Source organism: Halichoerus grypus, chromosome 5 (assembly GCF_964656455.1).
Source record: "Halichoerus grypus chromosome 5, mHalGry1.hap1.1, whole genome shotgun sequence".
Lineage (NCBI taxonomy): Eukaryota > Metazoa > Chordata > Mammalia > Carnivora > Phocidae > Halichoerus > Halichoerus grypus.
Window position 1 is genome coordinate 169,460,554 of NC_135716.1, and position 15,584 is coordinate 169,476,137.

General features: G+C 47.6%; 1 protein-coding gene and 1 long non-coding RNA gene across 2 annotated transcripts in view; one reads left to right on the top strand and one right to left on the bottom strand.

Moving 5' to 3' along the window:
• NCMAP (non-compact myelin associated protein) overlaps positions 1–2,393 on the bottom strand; it is a 42,466-nt gene extending 40,073 nt beyond the window's left edge. The window contains exon 1 of the mRNA XM_036089040.2: positions 2,348–2,393. The gene's annotated coding sequence lies outside the window, so the exon portion shown is untranslated. The remainder of the gene's footprint in view (positions 1–2,347) is intronic.
• A 6-nt stretch (positions 2,394–2,399) lies between these two features.
• LOC144381969 (uncharacterized) lies at positions 2,400–6,068 on the top strand. Its single transcript, XR_013448339.1, has 3 exons — positions 2,400–2,704; positions 3,798–3,993; positions 4,988–6,068. It is a non-coding gene; the product is annotated as an uncharacterized LOC144381969 (long non-coding RNA).
• The last annotated feature ends 9,516 nt before the right edge of the window (positions 6,069–15,584 follow it).

The following is a 15,584-nucleotide window of genomic DNA, read 5'->3' on the forward strand; positions in this document are numbered from 1 at the left end:
TTATGAGCAACTATGGAAAGTGCTACGAGGAGAAACTTCGAACCTGGCTCTTTTGAGGGGTACAGGGCCTCCTGTCTCCTGTGGATACGTTCCCCCAACCCCTTGCCTCCACCTCAGACCTTCGCTTCTCACGCCTTCCTGGTCACCCCGAGGAGAGAGAAACCCAACACGCTGCCTTTCCAGGCCTTTAGAAAAGCAAAAGTCCCCTCACTTTGCTTAGAGGATGGTTCTACTCCCAAAGACACAGCTCCCTCCCTCCTGGCCTGAGGCTGGCACGGTCCATAGTGCGACAGGGAGCTCGGGAGCCAGCCACAAGGATTTGCTCTTTATTTTTATTTATTTATTTATGTTTTTAAAGATTTTATTTATTTTTTTGACAGAGAGAGACACAGCGAGAGAGGGAACACAAGCAGGAGGAGTGGGAGAGGGAGAAGTAGGCTTCCTGCAGATCAGGGAGCCTGATGCGGGGCTCGATCCCAGGACCCTGGGATCATGACCTGAGCCGAAGGCAGCCTCTTAACCGACTGAGCCACTCAGGCGCCCCAGGATTTGCTCTTGATATAAAACTATTACAGCAGATTCCCCAAAAGATGGAGCACATTCCTCTAACCTGGTTCATTGTGTGCCTATCTCATCACACACACCCAGTGGCTGGCTTCCTTGGCACCATGCTGCCCCTTTCTACCATCTCACCATGAGCCTGCATAGAGACCAGCAGGGACAAGGCGAGGAATGCCCCACCCCATGAAGGGGGCCAGGGACTCCTTTCCCTTGTCATCTTCTGCTCCCATCAGGTACCCAGCACCCCTTCCTCCCCTTACCCATATGACTTTGAGATGGACACTTAGAGGACGTGAGAAGGCTATCCAACCTACCTATACCACCAGCTCCTTCCCCTACCCCTGTGTGGCTGCTGGGATTCAGGATCCCAGGAGTTTGAGGGCCCTTCCCGACCTCTATGCTCTGGATATGCTCATCACGTTACCTTCTGCTCCATACGAGGGAGGTACTCCCGATCTGTTACTTTGGGCTTATATTTCCACTGTTTCACCCACCTGGACCACCATCTGCTCCATCCGTACTCATCCGTTAGCATCTGGCCATCTCTAAATTCGCTATTTGTTGACTACATACTTATTCATCGTTCATTCATTCAACAAATATATAGTGAGACCAACTATATGCCAGGCACCACACTAGTGCCGGGAATATAGAACCAAATAGACATTGTCCCTGCCCCCAAGGAGCTATAGTCTAGTGGAAATTAATAGTTTATGTTTGTTGAGTGCCTACTACATACAGACTCTGTACGAAGTACTTTACATGGATTATCCGACTTAATGTTTCAGAAAAACTGCTTCTTTTAAGGAGTACATCAAACGGGACCATTGAGGAAGGAAGGTTTTGCCCCCGGCTAAGTTAGTCACTGGCTAAGGGGCGAGGATTCCAACACCCAGGTTGACTAATGCCAAAGCACTGGCCCTTAAGCACTGCGCTTTCTTTCCCTGCTCCACTCAACCCCATCTCCTCCAAGAAGCCTTCCGGATCCCCCTCCCAGACCAGAGGACTTCCTTGGACCCTCTAAAGGAGGCCTAGTATTTGACACACCCATCTCCTCCTCCCACCAGGGGACCCAGACCATAGAATAGTAGCTGTCCCTGCGTTTTTCCTCTGCAGCAGCTTGTCCAGTGAGCCACCCAGCAGCTGCTCCCACGTGTCTACTGAATTTGCTGATCTGAACCAGAACCCTGGGTTCCTCCCCCTGTTCTATTCCTCCTGGAATCACAGATCTTCCTCCCAGAGAGGTCTCCGCATAGGGCAGACCCATCAAGACGCCCATTTCACAGATGAAGCAAACCCAGGTCTCGAATGGTTCCAAGTCCCTTCTACCTCCTGGCTGGCCAGGTCAGCTCCCCTTTCTTCCGGGGAGTCTCAGGATCTCACAAAGAGGCTTGGTGGGGGGGGGGGGGAGCGGGAAAGGGACTGACCTACCTACTGGATACCCGGAATATCACCCCCCAAATGCAGGTTGGTTCTCGGGGCGCTTCTGGGCGCTCCGCCGCGCGTGTCTGGCACTCTGGGCACCTTGACGCACGCCCCATCCCATCTCCAGACCCACGCGAGATGATCAACTTCCCTCCCACCGGCCCTGACCGCTGCCCTCGCGCGCACACCGCAGGCCCTGCCTCCAGCGACAGGGCAGCGACACCGGGAACCCCTCATCCCCCACGCCGGGGCTCTCCTTCGCCGAGCGCGGCGGGCAGGTGGCCCGCGAGCCGCCGCGCCTGAGCCGGGCCGCCCGCGCTCCCCGCAGCCCCCCGCGTCCGCGCGTCCCGGGGCCTCTTACCTGCGCCGCCGGCCGCTCGCCCTCCCGCCGGCGCCGCCGCGGCCGCCCCGGCTCTACCCGCCCGGGATCCCGCCCCCGGCCCCGCCCCGCCCGGCGCAGGTGATCCTGGGGAGAGGCCGAGCTCGCCCCTCGGTCCCGGGGCTGCGGGGACCGCCCCGGGGGCGCCAGGGTCGGGACACTGGAGTGGCGGCGCCTCCCCGTGGTGTCCTCGCGCCTCTCCCGGGCCTGGGTCCTTTCTGGGATTCCAGGTCTGGCACCTCGGGGACGCTCAGTCCAGCAGGCCACCTATGCCAGGCCACACTTCTCCAAGGGCCGGAAGGGCTAAGGGACCTTCAAGATACCCCGGGACAGATGCAGGTAGGTGTCTTTAAAGTGGGGCTGCGTTAACCTGATTGAAAGGTTTGGGGGCAGCTTGGTGTTACACCAGGTTTGATAGCTGGCAAGGGTCAAAAACTCTGCCCTGGAGAATCAAGGCCCATCTTCTCTATCAGACTGTGTGGTTCATTGCTGTATATATGCCCCCCACCCCCCAGCCCCTCCATTCCCCCAGCGCCCCCCCCCCCACCCCGCAAGCCGGCCACACCACAACCAATATGTACAGAAAGAGGGAAGGGGTCTTAGAAGAATCCCGAACACTCTCCTTTTATAAATGGGGAAACTGAGGCCTGGGAAGCAGAGGTGAGTTGCCCAGAGTCACGCAGGTTAGTGACAGAACCAGGAGTACAGTCAGGTTTCCTCATTCTGCTTTCAAATGATTTCCAGAAAACTAGGGTTCTGGGCCACTGTGTTGCCCTGGGCTCCCTCTGGGATGCTGTCCAGGCCTTAACAACGTCCTCTCCAGTTGGCTGAGAACGAAGAGTCCACTGTGCTTTCACAGGAAACTCCATGGTAGTATTTATTAACAAAGATTAAGAAGGTTCTACTTCCTCACCAAAGACATGAGACAATCCTTGGCTTCAAACACCTATCCATGTGGAGAGGCAGACCTGTCCACAAAGCAGGAGCCATGAAGAAGGGAAGGGAGCCCAGGGAGAGACTGCTCAGGCCCCGAGATCTGAGATCTCTGGGGCCACTTCCAGATGCCACTAGAAGCTCTTGCTGGGATGTGCCTGGGGTCAAGGGCTCAACAGTTGGTGGTCTCAGGTTCCAATCCTGACTGCACTGCAAGACAGGATCATTTTTTAAACCTCTCTGAGACTCCCTTTCTTTTGGTTAGATGAAGATAATATACTTACCTCAGTATAGTTGTGGTGAGGGATTAAAAAAGATAATGTTTGTAAAATGCTGGATAAATGGGAGAATTATTATGCTAAGTGATAGGGGCTAGGGAGGGGGATGTGCTGACACAAAGGGGACCTTGGCATCTCTGGGTGGCATCATGGGATTTGATGGTCTTCAGCCTTCTGCCCTCCATGGCTCGCCTCACCTTCTGCTTTCTCTGTTAACCCAGGCCAACCAAGCCATAGGTCACCCGCCACATCAGACTGCCTTTGCCCACACCTACTGTGAGGGATTTAGGAACAGAAGCATCACTAGCCTCCCCCATAAAGAGTTGACTACGGTCGGTCATCTGAGCCTCGGTCATCTGAGCCAAGCCCAGCGACGCAGGAGTCTGAAAGGGCTCAAGGCAACCTTTATCTTTCCAGGTATGCATTCATTAAGTCCTACTGAATGCGTTCTGCACTCTGCAAGGTGGGGCAGAGTCAGTGGAGGTCCTGCCCCCCCCCCCCCCCCCGCTTCCAGTGGGGGTGGGGGAAACAGCTGATACTCTAGCACAAAAGATGGCAACACAAGAGAAAGACAACCTGTGAAAAGTCCTTTGAAGGAAATAATACCATGCTGTCATTGATCACTGTAAGTGGGAGACAGGGGTTCCTTCAGAAAGGGAGGGAGGGTAAGGACCAACTGCTAGGAGAAGACAGGTGAGCTGGGCCTGAAGGATGTTAAGAAAACCACAGGCCCAAGATGGAGTCACTTATGCTAGGCCATGTCACCGAACTCAGGCTTAGACCTAACCTAATTGCAGTTTCAACCGCCCCCAGAAATGAAGTCTTCACTGGTCAGTCAGGAATTTTCTGGTCAGCACCAGAGAAAGTGAGGAAATCTGTCACATGGGCCCTCTCTATCCCCCAAAGGAAGATGAGGTGATGTGCATGATAAAACTCCCTGTTCTTGGGCGCCTGGGTGGCTCAGTTGGTTAAGCAACTGCCTTCGGCTCAGGTCATGATCCTGGAGTCCCGGGATCGAGTCCCGCATCGGGCTCCCTGCTCGGCAGGGAGTCTGCTTCTCCCTCTGACCCTCCTCCCTCTCATGCTCTCTGTCTCTCATTCTCTCTCTCTCAAATAAATAAATAAAAAATCTTTAAAAAAAAAAAAAAACAAAACAAACAAAAAAAAAAACTCCCTGTTCTTCCCCGCCCCCACAAGGAAAATGACCTTGCCTGAAACAATACTTTTTTTCTTTTGCTACTAACTTCCTGTCCCTACCCTCCTGCCTATAGAAACCTTCTGTTTTGTGTGACAACTCAGAGCCCCCCTCTGCTTGCTAGGGGCTGCTGCCTCACTCATGAATCGTTAATAAAGCCAATTAGAGCTTTAAATTTACTCCACTGAATTTTTATTTTTAATTTTTTTAAACCAGGACAAGCAAGGAGGCGCAGGGAGCGCTGGAGCTGGAGAATGCCTGGAGGAGGGAAAGCCCATAAGGCCAATGTGGTTGACCCCAGAGTGGGGGCTGAAGGCAGAGTGGACAGGATGAGGGCAGAGGCAGGCAGAGATCAGGTCTTGTGAGGTCTCATAGGTCAGTGAGGAGTACAGACTTCATTTCATGGACCATAGGAAGCCAGGGAAGGGTTTGAAGACAGGCAATGACCTGATCTGACCTATGTTTTTAATAGACCTCTCTGGCTTGCTGAGAAGAACAGATCAAGGGAGCCCAGGTGGGAGGGTGGTGTGGAATAATGGAGTGGCGGTGGGAGTGGAGAGAAGTGGTCAGATTTGGGATATATTCTGGAAGACGGGCAGACAGGAATTGCTGAGGGGGAGGAAGATTCAAAGGCCATGGGGTGACTGCTGATGAGTCAGTTCATGCCCTGAGCAGTGGAGGCTTCCAGGACCAGAATCATTGACCCTCCTTTTGGCTGAGCTGGACACAACTTGGAGACCTTCTCGTCTCCCTGGGGTGTTACACCCATGGAGCCCCAGCCCAGGAGGATGAGGAAACATGCCCACGTCCTGGGTAAAAGCAGAGGTCTCCTAGCTCCCAGTCCAGAACTGGCCTGACCACGGGCTTTCATTTATTTCTTGGGCAAACCAGTGTGAACCTGAATAAAGGAAACCTTGTTTGAAATGGAGTCAGGAGGCCAGGAGGGGAAGCTCTCACCCTGTACCACTCCTCATCTAATCAATAGAAAGAGACAATACCTTGCATCCCCCCCGGAAAGAAGCCTGGACGTTCCTTCCCCGGCATGAGGAAGGAAGATTTTCTCCTTGCCTGGCAAGAGCCTAGCCAACGAGAGACTGTCACAGCTCAGCCGATGAAAAGCCACTACACTTAGAACTCCCAGTTTCCTCCAGTGGAATTTTTGTTTATAACAGCCCTTCCCAACTCCCTGCCTCTATAAAAGGTTCTTCTTTGTTCTCTGGACTTTCCTATAGTTTTGCCATAGTTTGAGTGTCCTAAGTTGCAATTCTCTGCTATTCCTGAATAAACCTATTTTGCTGGTAAAATAAGTGACAGTTTTATTTGTAAGGTTAACACCAGGGACAGGGCGTCTCAGGTGCCACATCAGGGCAGCAGGGAACAAGATGATCAAGTGATAGTCCACATGTAAAAACTAGGAATGACCACAGTTCCGAGTGATAGAGAATGGCCAAGCCAGCTGTGCTTCATAACAGAGGTACCAGGCAGCAGGCGTACAAATACTCAGGCTTTTGCAATTTATGGAGATGTGTGGATGTGATATTGTGATTTATAATAAATATATATTTTGGTTTTCGTCCATGGTTCCTGGCTCGCAGCTCCCCAAACCCTTATAGTTTCCTGATTAGAGCAATAGTGGCATCTTTTGTTATAATAGTTGGCTTTTGTCCTCGGTTCTTGAAATAGCTTCAGAGTAATAGGGGTGAAATGGGTGTCTTCTGTTATTAATAACAAGCCCCTTTCAACCACACCTGAGTGTATGCTAATGAAATGATTTTTGGAAAGTCTTTGGTTCACCTGAGGCTGGAAGCTGGTTGCCGGAACCAGCCAAGTTAGAGAGTTGGAACTTGATTGCCCCTCTCCATCCAGGGAGGGAAGAGAGGCTGGAGGTTGAATCAGTCACCAACGGCCAGTGATTTAATCAACCATGCCTGTGTAATGAAGCCTCCATTAAAATCCAAAAGAATAGAGTTTGGGGAACTGCCAGGTTGGTGAACAAAAGTATGTCCTCGTGCCAGGAAGGTGTCACACCCTAAACTTCACGGGAACAGAAGCTTCTGTGCTCAGGACCCTTCTAGACTTCACCCTACGTATTTCTTCACCTAGCTATTCATTTGTATCCTTTAATATCCTTTGTAATAAATAGGTAACCTAGTAAGTAAACTGTTTGCCTGAATTCTGTGAGCTGCTTTAGCAAATTAATTGAACCTGGGGAGGGACCGTGGGAACCTCTGATTTATACGAGTTGGTTGGAAGCAGAGGTAACAATCTGGACTTATGATTGGCAACTGTGGGGAGAGGGAGATAGTTTTGGGGGACTGAGTCCTTAACCTGTGGGATCTGATGCTAACTCCCAGTAGATAGTGTCAGAATTGAGTTAAATTATAGGACACCTAGCGGGTGTTACAGAATTGCTTGATGTGGGGACCCCCCCCACACACACATTTGGTAACAAGAAGTGTCAGAAGTAAAGCAGTTTATTGAGAGTAGAGGAGACACAAGAGTGTGTTTATCCATGAGAGAATCCATAAGTAGAGAATGAAAATAGCCAACTCTGACAAGTATATAAAAGGTATGTCCATAAACTGATTAAGATTTGAAGAGAGGAGGACCTGGCTGGCTCAGTTGGTATCTTAGGTGCTTGGAGATTTTAAAATAACAAAAAACTGCTCTTTCCACATGGAAAATACTCAAATGCACAGAGTCAGCCTTTCTTTGTTATTGCTACAAACCATCCTCCTGAGCAGCTGAGATTTTTACCTCCTGTCCAGAACTGTGCGGCTCTCACTTCTCCCTTCAAGCCTTAATCTGCTGTTTATGGCTTTTGAGATGGTTGCTGGGGAAACCAGACAAATGTCATGTAGGATTAGAATGCAATTTCAGGGGGGAGACAAAGAAGAGAATCGTGAATCCAGAGAAATCCAAACCCACACAATTAATCCAGTAAAAAAAAAAAAAAAAAAAAGAAAGGAAGCAAACAGACCTAAGCCAATTGATTTGGAAATCAATTCCTTGTCTCTCAGTCAAGAGGTGGAGAGAGCAGCAAAGTCCAAAAGACTCAGAAATCGTAGTTCTTAATGATCTACAGGGCACACGATGTGATTTTTCACGGAGCTGTTGCCCAGGTAAAAGTGGACTGTGTAGTACCCAGGGATGTCACTGTGAAACTGAGTAAAGGAAAGCTCATATGAAATGGAGAGGGGAGGCCAGAAGGGGTAGCTCTCACCTCCTACCAGAGTCCTCAGTTGCAGAACCAACAGGAAGAAGCCTGTACTTTACTGCCCCAGCATGAGAAAGGAAGATTTTCTCTCGGCCTGGCAACAGCCCAGCCAATGAGAGCCTGTCACAGCTCAGCCAATGAAAAGCCGTTACAATTTGAACTCCCAGTTTCCTCCAGTGGGCTTGTGTATAACAGCCCCTCTCAACTACCCTCCTCCCTTCCTCTATAAAAGAAGGTTCTTCTCCTCTGTTCTCCTGACTTACCTGTAGTTTTGTCATAGTTTGTGTGTCCTGGGTTGCAATTCATCGGCTATTCCTGAATAAGCCCATTTTGCTGGTAAAATAACTGATAGTATTATTTTTAAGGTTAACAAGATCCGGGAGAGGCAGGCATCCCTTCCCATGAGCTGTTGTCCTGCATTCAGGTTAATTCCCATGTCATCTCTGGAAGCATCTGGGTGATGGAGAGCAAGGGAAGAAGGGAGTCACAGGTGTCTGTAAGCCCCGTAAGCCACTTGATCTCTCTGGGCCTCTTTTTCATCTGTAAAATGGCAGGTTGGACTGTTTGGTCTCTGAGGCCTCTTCTGGGGTAAGTTTGATTATCTTGATTGCCTCTTTAGACATCCAGCCCTGGTGATTACCAGGCAGCTTCCTCATTCTGATGCTCTGTTTTTAGGAAGCCCCATGATTCAGTGCATTAGCACAAACCATTTGCAGGTAATTACAAGGGAAAACTTCTGTTCCCAGAATGAAAATGAGAGGCTGTAAATTAAGTTAAGCCTTTGGCCATCAGCAGAAGCTGCTCTCCCTCACCTTGGCAAGGAATCTATGCTTTATCTCGAGGGTTCTAAGAACTCTTCCTGGTGGCAGCTAGCTTATCTGCAACTATCGCAACTTCTGAATTCCTTGTCCCCTGGTACCTCCTGGGTCCATTCCAACACCAGAGTTACCCTAGGAAGCCCAGAACAAGGGTAGACAGAGCAGAAAGAACACAGAGAGAAGAGGCAGTTCAATAGCTACTCCAGTTACTTGCTGTGTGATCTGGGGCAGATCTTCTAACCTCTCTGGGCTTTAGATTATTCTTCTATAATTCATTAATTTGTTCAACCAGTATTTACTGAGTGCCTGCCATGTGCCAGCAGCAAAAGAAAGACAGTAATCCCTGCCCCGATGAAGCTGACATTCTTATGTGGGGAAGACAAAAATAAATAAGCCAATGATCTGGCATGCTGGAGGGTGGTGAGTGCTCTGGAGAGAAATAAAGGGGAGGGGGGATAGTGATAGCTGCCCACCGCCCACCCATGGGTTGTGATGAAGATTGAATGAGTTAATGCCAATCAAAAACTAATGATGTAATGTATGGTGATTAACATAAAATAATAATAAAAAATTTAAAAAAAATGAATGAGTTAATGCCCATACAATTACTTCATCAAACAGTAATGGGCTATGCAAATTTAAAGAGTAATTATAATATTACAAATGGACATTTTATTAAATGAAAGCATTTACAGAGATTCCAAGGATCAGAGAATGTGGTGATCCCGGGGTCCAGATCCCAAGTCTAGGGTTGAATCATGGTCTGCGGCTGGAAGGGAATGTGAAGATCCTCTTGCCCAGGGGTCTCAGCCCTGGCTGCCCTTAGAATCACCTGGGTGCTTTGAAAAACTGCTGATGTCAAGGTCACCCCATTGAACCAGAGTTCTGGGGGCAGGGCTAGATACTCACTTTTTTCCCCCAGCTGCCTAGGTGTGCCCATGAGGCCACAGAGAGAGAGCAACTTGCCCACAAGCTGTCATCTAGGCCTGAACTCTTTCCTCCTCCAGGCACGATGTCCCTGCTGCTACTCAGCACCTCATTCCCCTCAGCGCTGGGAACCCCCTCAGGGATGTCATGGCATCCGGCCCCTCCCCCCACCTTCCTGCAGACTGGGTGAGTGTCTCTCTTACCTGAGGGCTACAAAACAGTGTGACACTTGTTCTCTGTGATGACCAGGCTGTTGATTATTCCAAATTCAACCTTTGTTATGGGCTGAATTGTGTCCCCTCAAATTCATAGGTTGAAGTCCTAAACCCCAGTACCTCATGTAACTGTTTTTGGAGATAGGGCCTTTCAAGAGGTAATTAAAGTAAAATGAGGTCATGATGGGTGGGCCCTAATCTGATCTGATTGATGTCCTTATAAGAAGGGGAGATTAGGACACAGACACAGAGAGAAGACCCTATGAAGATGGCCATCCACAAGCCCAGGAGGGAGGCTCTCAGAAGAAACCAACCCTGATTTTGGACTTCTAAACTTCAGAAGGGTGAGGAAATAAATTTCTGTTGTTTAAGCCACCCAATGTGGTACTTCATTTTGACAGCCCTGGCAGACTAATACAGCCTTGTCATTGTCACATCACAGGACCTCCAGTCCCGTTTGGCACTGGAAGGAGAAGACAACTTGATTTGATTCCCTTGTAGTCAGTGAACCTTATGCACCCTTCACGTTTCAAGACTAAGCTCAAATTCCCAGAGTACTCTTACCTGCCAAAGGACTTACCTTACCCTTCCTTATATTATAGATACAGCTGATGTCATTTTTCCTCTCCTGACAGACTGTGAGCTTCTCATGACCTGTTCATCTCTGTGTTCTCCATAGCACCAAGCATAATTACCTAAACCTAATAGATGTCCAGGGAACAGTCATGAATGAATTGATGAAACACAGCCTTTGGCCATGGTTTCTTGGATCACCAGAGAAGGGCGAATAATAAAAATTGAAATTTTAGGGCGCCTGGGTGGCTCAGTTGGTTAAGCGACTGCCTTTGGCTCAGGTCATGATCCTGGAGTCCCGGGATCGAGTCCCGCATCGGGCTCCCTGCTCTGCAGGGAGTCTGCTCCTCCCTCTGACCCTCCCCCCTCTCATGTGCTCTCTCTCTCTCATTCTCTCTCTCTCAAATAAATAAATAAAATCTTTAAAAAAAAAAAATTGAAATTTTAGGTCACGTTTAGGGGGCATGCGTTACATGCATAAGTTACTTTATTGTCTAGACAATTCTATAAGGTAGATACTAGTATTTACTGCATTTTACAGATAAAGAAACTGAGGCTTGGACAGGACATGTCATTTGCCCAAGGTCACCCAGATAGTCTGGTCCCAGGGGTTTCAGGAGTATCCACTATGGGTTAGCATTATGGTAGGGTTTGAACCAGAAAGAGGCTTTCTAGTCTGGAGATCCAGATGGCACTAGACTTTAGGGGACACATGCCCTTCATCTTCTCAATTTCACTAACACTCATCACCTGACCATTTGGTTTCCCAAACCACAGACATCATTCTCTGGCTCTGTCATCCTTCCCAACCTTATCTGGATTCCTCCTTCCCACACCCACCACCCCAGCCTTGGGGACGACTTCTGCTCCTCAAACCTGCCCCGTACTCTCCCATGGCTGGGTCAGAGTTGGGCCATTCCTCCCAGAGAAATGCACCCTGCACTCTCCTGCCCCTTCTCTCCATGAATGGCCTTCCGTCGAGATCCCACATCCTCCCATGAAGCCCCATCTGATCTCCCCCAGTCAAAGTCATGTTCCACTTCTTGGGGTGCCCTAGTCCTGGGTCTGCACCTGAACCATAGCCTTGATTCCATCTTATCCTACAGCTGGCTATCTGCAGATCCATCTCTCCTGTTCTGTGTAGGCTCTCGCAGGGCCGAGGACTTTATATTTCCCAGAGTACTCATGTTAAATAGATTTTTTAAATATGTTTGATTTGCCAGATGAACTCATTGGCCTTATAGTTCCCTCTGCCCTTCTTTCCAGCTGTGGGCAGGACAGGGAGAAGCAGCCAGAGGGATATAGGATTAGAACTCTCCATCTCTAGTTCTCCTTATCTCTATGTCTCTTTGAGTGTCTACCTCATTCCCCCCTTACTGCAAACAGGCCTTCCCCTCAGAGTAGAGAACATGGTAGCCAACAGCTCAGGTGGAAGGACAGCTTCTTTCTAGAGTTCCATTCTAGGAGAAGATTCTGATTGGCCAGCTTGGGTCACATGCCCATCCCCGTGGTCAGGTGGGCAAGTTTTGTTACCTCAGATAAGAGAATTGGGAGAGGGGCAGACAAAAACACAGTGTACTTCAAGGTATTGATGCACTTTATAAAGCTCAAAAAGTGAGAGCATTTTACTAATTGGTGAATTGGTCAGATTTTAGCAAACTAGTAAATAAGCATTTTTTAAAAATTTGGTCTTCATTTTTCACCATCCAACTTTGATTTAAGGTGAGATATGAGGAGTAAATTTTAAGTGTGTCTTACAAACATACCCAAATCACTGGCGGTAATAGACATTTCTGACCCAGATCTTCCACATTTATCACAGAACTTCTTTATGATCTGGATGCTGAGTGACGGATAACACCAGCATCAGAGTCTTCTTTGTCACACTCAGAGACACATGGCATACAGTCAGAATCTATAAAGAACATTATTTTATCACTCCCGTGAATTTTTGGTAAGGTAAGCTATTATGGTTTCCTGGTATTGCATTTATTTAAATACTTAAAGATCCAGAGAAGGAAATAATACCACAACTTACTTTTCTTTAGATTTTCTGACTTCAGAAAATTTTTACTCTCATACTTCATCCTTCCATTCCTTTTTCTTAATGTAAATTTTTATTCACAAGATTGCAAAACCATCATCAGGATCAAATTCCAGAACTTTTTAGTCACTTCTAAAAAAAGCCCTGTACTCATAAGTAGCCACTCCCCACTCTCCCCACCCTCACCCCCCAGACTTTGACAACCACTGATCTACTTTCTGTCTTACAGGCTTGCCTATTCTGGACATTTCTTACAAATGGAATCATACAGCATGTGGCCTTTTGTGTCTGGCTTCTTACTTAACATGTTCTCAAGGTTCATCCATGAATTCTTCATTCCTGTGTGTGGCTGAAAATACTCCATTGTATGAATATACCACATTTTGTTTATTCATTCACAACTGATGGATGGGGATGTTCCCACTCTTTGGTTATTATCTATAATGCTGCCATGAACATACTGGACAGGTGCTTGTGTGGGCATATGTTTTCAATTCTCTTGGATACGTATACCCAGGAGCAGAATTGTTAGGGCATGTGAAAACTCTATGTGTAACTTTTTGAGGAACTGCCCACAGTTTTCTAAAGCAGCTACACCATTCTACATTCATACCAGGAGTTCACAAACGGTCATTATCTTTTTTTATTTTAGCCATTTTAGTGGGTATGGAATATTATCTCATTGTGGTTGTGATTTACCTTTCCTTGATGACTATTGATGGTGAGCATCTTTTCGTGCACTCATAGGCTATTTGTTTATCTTTTTTGGAGAAATGTCTATTCAGCTCTTTTTTTTTTATTTTTTTTTTAGATTTTATTTATTTGAGAGAGAGAGACTGAGAGAAAGCGAGCACATGAGAGGGGGGAGGGTCAGAGGGAGAAGCAGACTCCCTGCAGCCCGATGCGGGACTCGATCCCGGGACTCCAGGATCATGACCTGAGCCAAAGGCAGTCGCCCAACCAACTGAGCCACCCAGGCGCCCTCTATTCAGCTCTTTGATGGGTTGAATAATGTCCCTCCAAAATTCATGTCTACTTGGAACCTGTGTATGTGGCCTGTATGTGAAATAGGGTCTTTGCAGATGTAATGAGGGGGGACCCTGAATCCAATCTGTGTCTTTCTAAGAAGAGGAAAATTTGCACGCAGACACACACACAGAGAATGCTACACAGACAGATTGCAATGATGTCCTATAAGCCAAGGAGTGCCAAGGATTGCCAGCAACCACCAGAAGCTGGGAGAGGGGCATGGAACAGGTTCTCCCTCGGAGCCCCTAGTAGGAACAAACCCTGCTGACACCTTGATTTCGGACTTCTGGCCTCTAGAAGTGTGAAAGAATACATTTCTATTGTTTTAAGCCACCTAGTTTGCGGTAATTTGTTCTATCCACCCTAGGAAGCTATCACCAGCTCCTTTGCCCATTTTTAAATTGGATTATTTGTCTTTTTATTCACAACTTCAACTTAGAGTCAGAGCATAATGCATGTGACTTAATTCCTTCCTTACAGTTATGTTTTTTAACAAGAGTCTGATTTATATCACTAACTTCAAAAACAAATTTTTGTATTTTGGTTTTAAGAGGACTGCATATGTGCATTTTTCTTTATGTTTATTCCCACCCCCCCCCAACTTGTTCTCCTATTCTTGGAATGATTTTATGTATTTATTTTTCCTTGCAATGACTTTAAACACATATTTGTTAGGAAAAGTCACACAACTTGTAAGGAAACATAAGGGAGAAGAGAGAGGATGCATGTGGCTGAGTGTCTTACTCTGTTCTTGGCACTCATCAGTTCATTCATTTATACAACAAGCATCTATTGTGTGTCTTCTCAAAAGATGACAAAAGCATCCACTCTGCCCTTGAGCATGTATTCTGTGGGGGAAACCTGACCTATAAATAGATATTTTACCATCACTCACAGAATTAGTTACTTCTATAGGTTATTTGTGATCCCCTCCATCCCAATTCATCTGTTGAAATCCTACCGCCCAACATGATGGTATTAGGAGGTGGGGTCTTTGGGGTGATTAGGTCATGAGAGTAAGGGCCTCAAGAATTGGATTAGTGTCTTTATAGAAGAGGCCCCGTGGAGCTATCTAGTCCCTTCCACTTGTGAGCCGATAGCAGAAAGATGGCCGACCGTCATGAACTAGGAAGCTAGTCCTCACCAGACACCAGTTGTGCTAGGACCTTGATCTTGGATTTCCAGCCTCCAGAACCATGAGAAATCAATGTCTGCTGTCAATAAGCACCCAGTCTATAGTATTTTGTTAAAACACCCTAAACAGGGTGCCTGGGTGGCTCAGTCGGTTGGGCGGCTGCCTTCGGCTCAGGTCATGATCCTGGGGTCCTGGGATCGAGTCCCGCATCGGGCTCCCTGCTCTGCGGGGAGCCTGCTTCTCCGTCTCCCACTCCCCCTGCTTGTGTTCCCTCTCTCGCTGTGTTTCTCTCTGTCAAATAATAAATAAAATCTTTAAAAAAAAAAAAAAAACCCTAAACAGAATAAAACGATTACTTTCCCTTTCCTAGGTTCCTTTACTAAAACTAATGCATCAAATTCAGCACTAAGCTTTAAAGTCGGTAGGTCATGAGGTTATTATCTGAACAGCCTTCAAAAAAATAACAGACTGTGGTTTTTTGGAGTAGTTTTAGGTTTACAGAAAAATGAGTAGAAAGTATCGTTTCCGTATATCCCCTTACCACTTCCTGCTTCCCCTATAAACGCCTTTTAAAAATCTTATTACCTACTTGTCCACTCTAAAAAACAGATACAAACCAAACGAAGATAAAGATTATCCGTAATTCCCTTATTCAGACAGAACTATTAAAAATATTTCAATGTGGGGCACCTGGGTGGTGCAGTTAGGCATCTGACTCTTGGTTTTGGCTCAGGTGGTGATCTCAGGGTCATGAGATCGAGCCCCGTGTGGGGCCCCATGCTCAGGGCAGAGTCTGCTTGAGATTCTCTTTCCCTCTGCCCCTCCCCCCCCCACGTGCTCGCTCGCTCTCTCTCC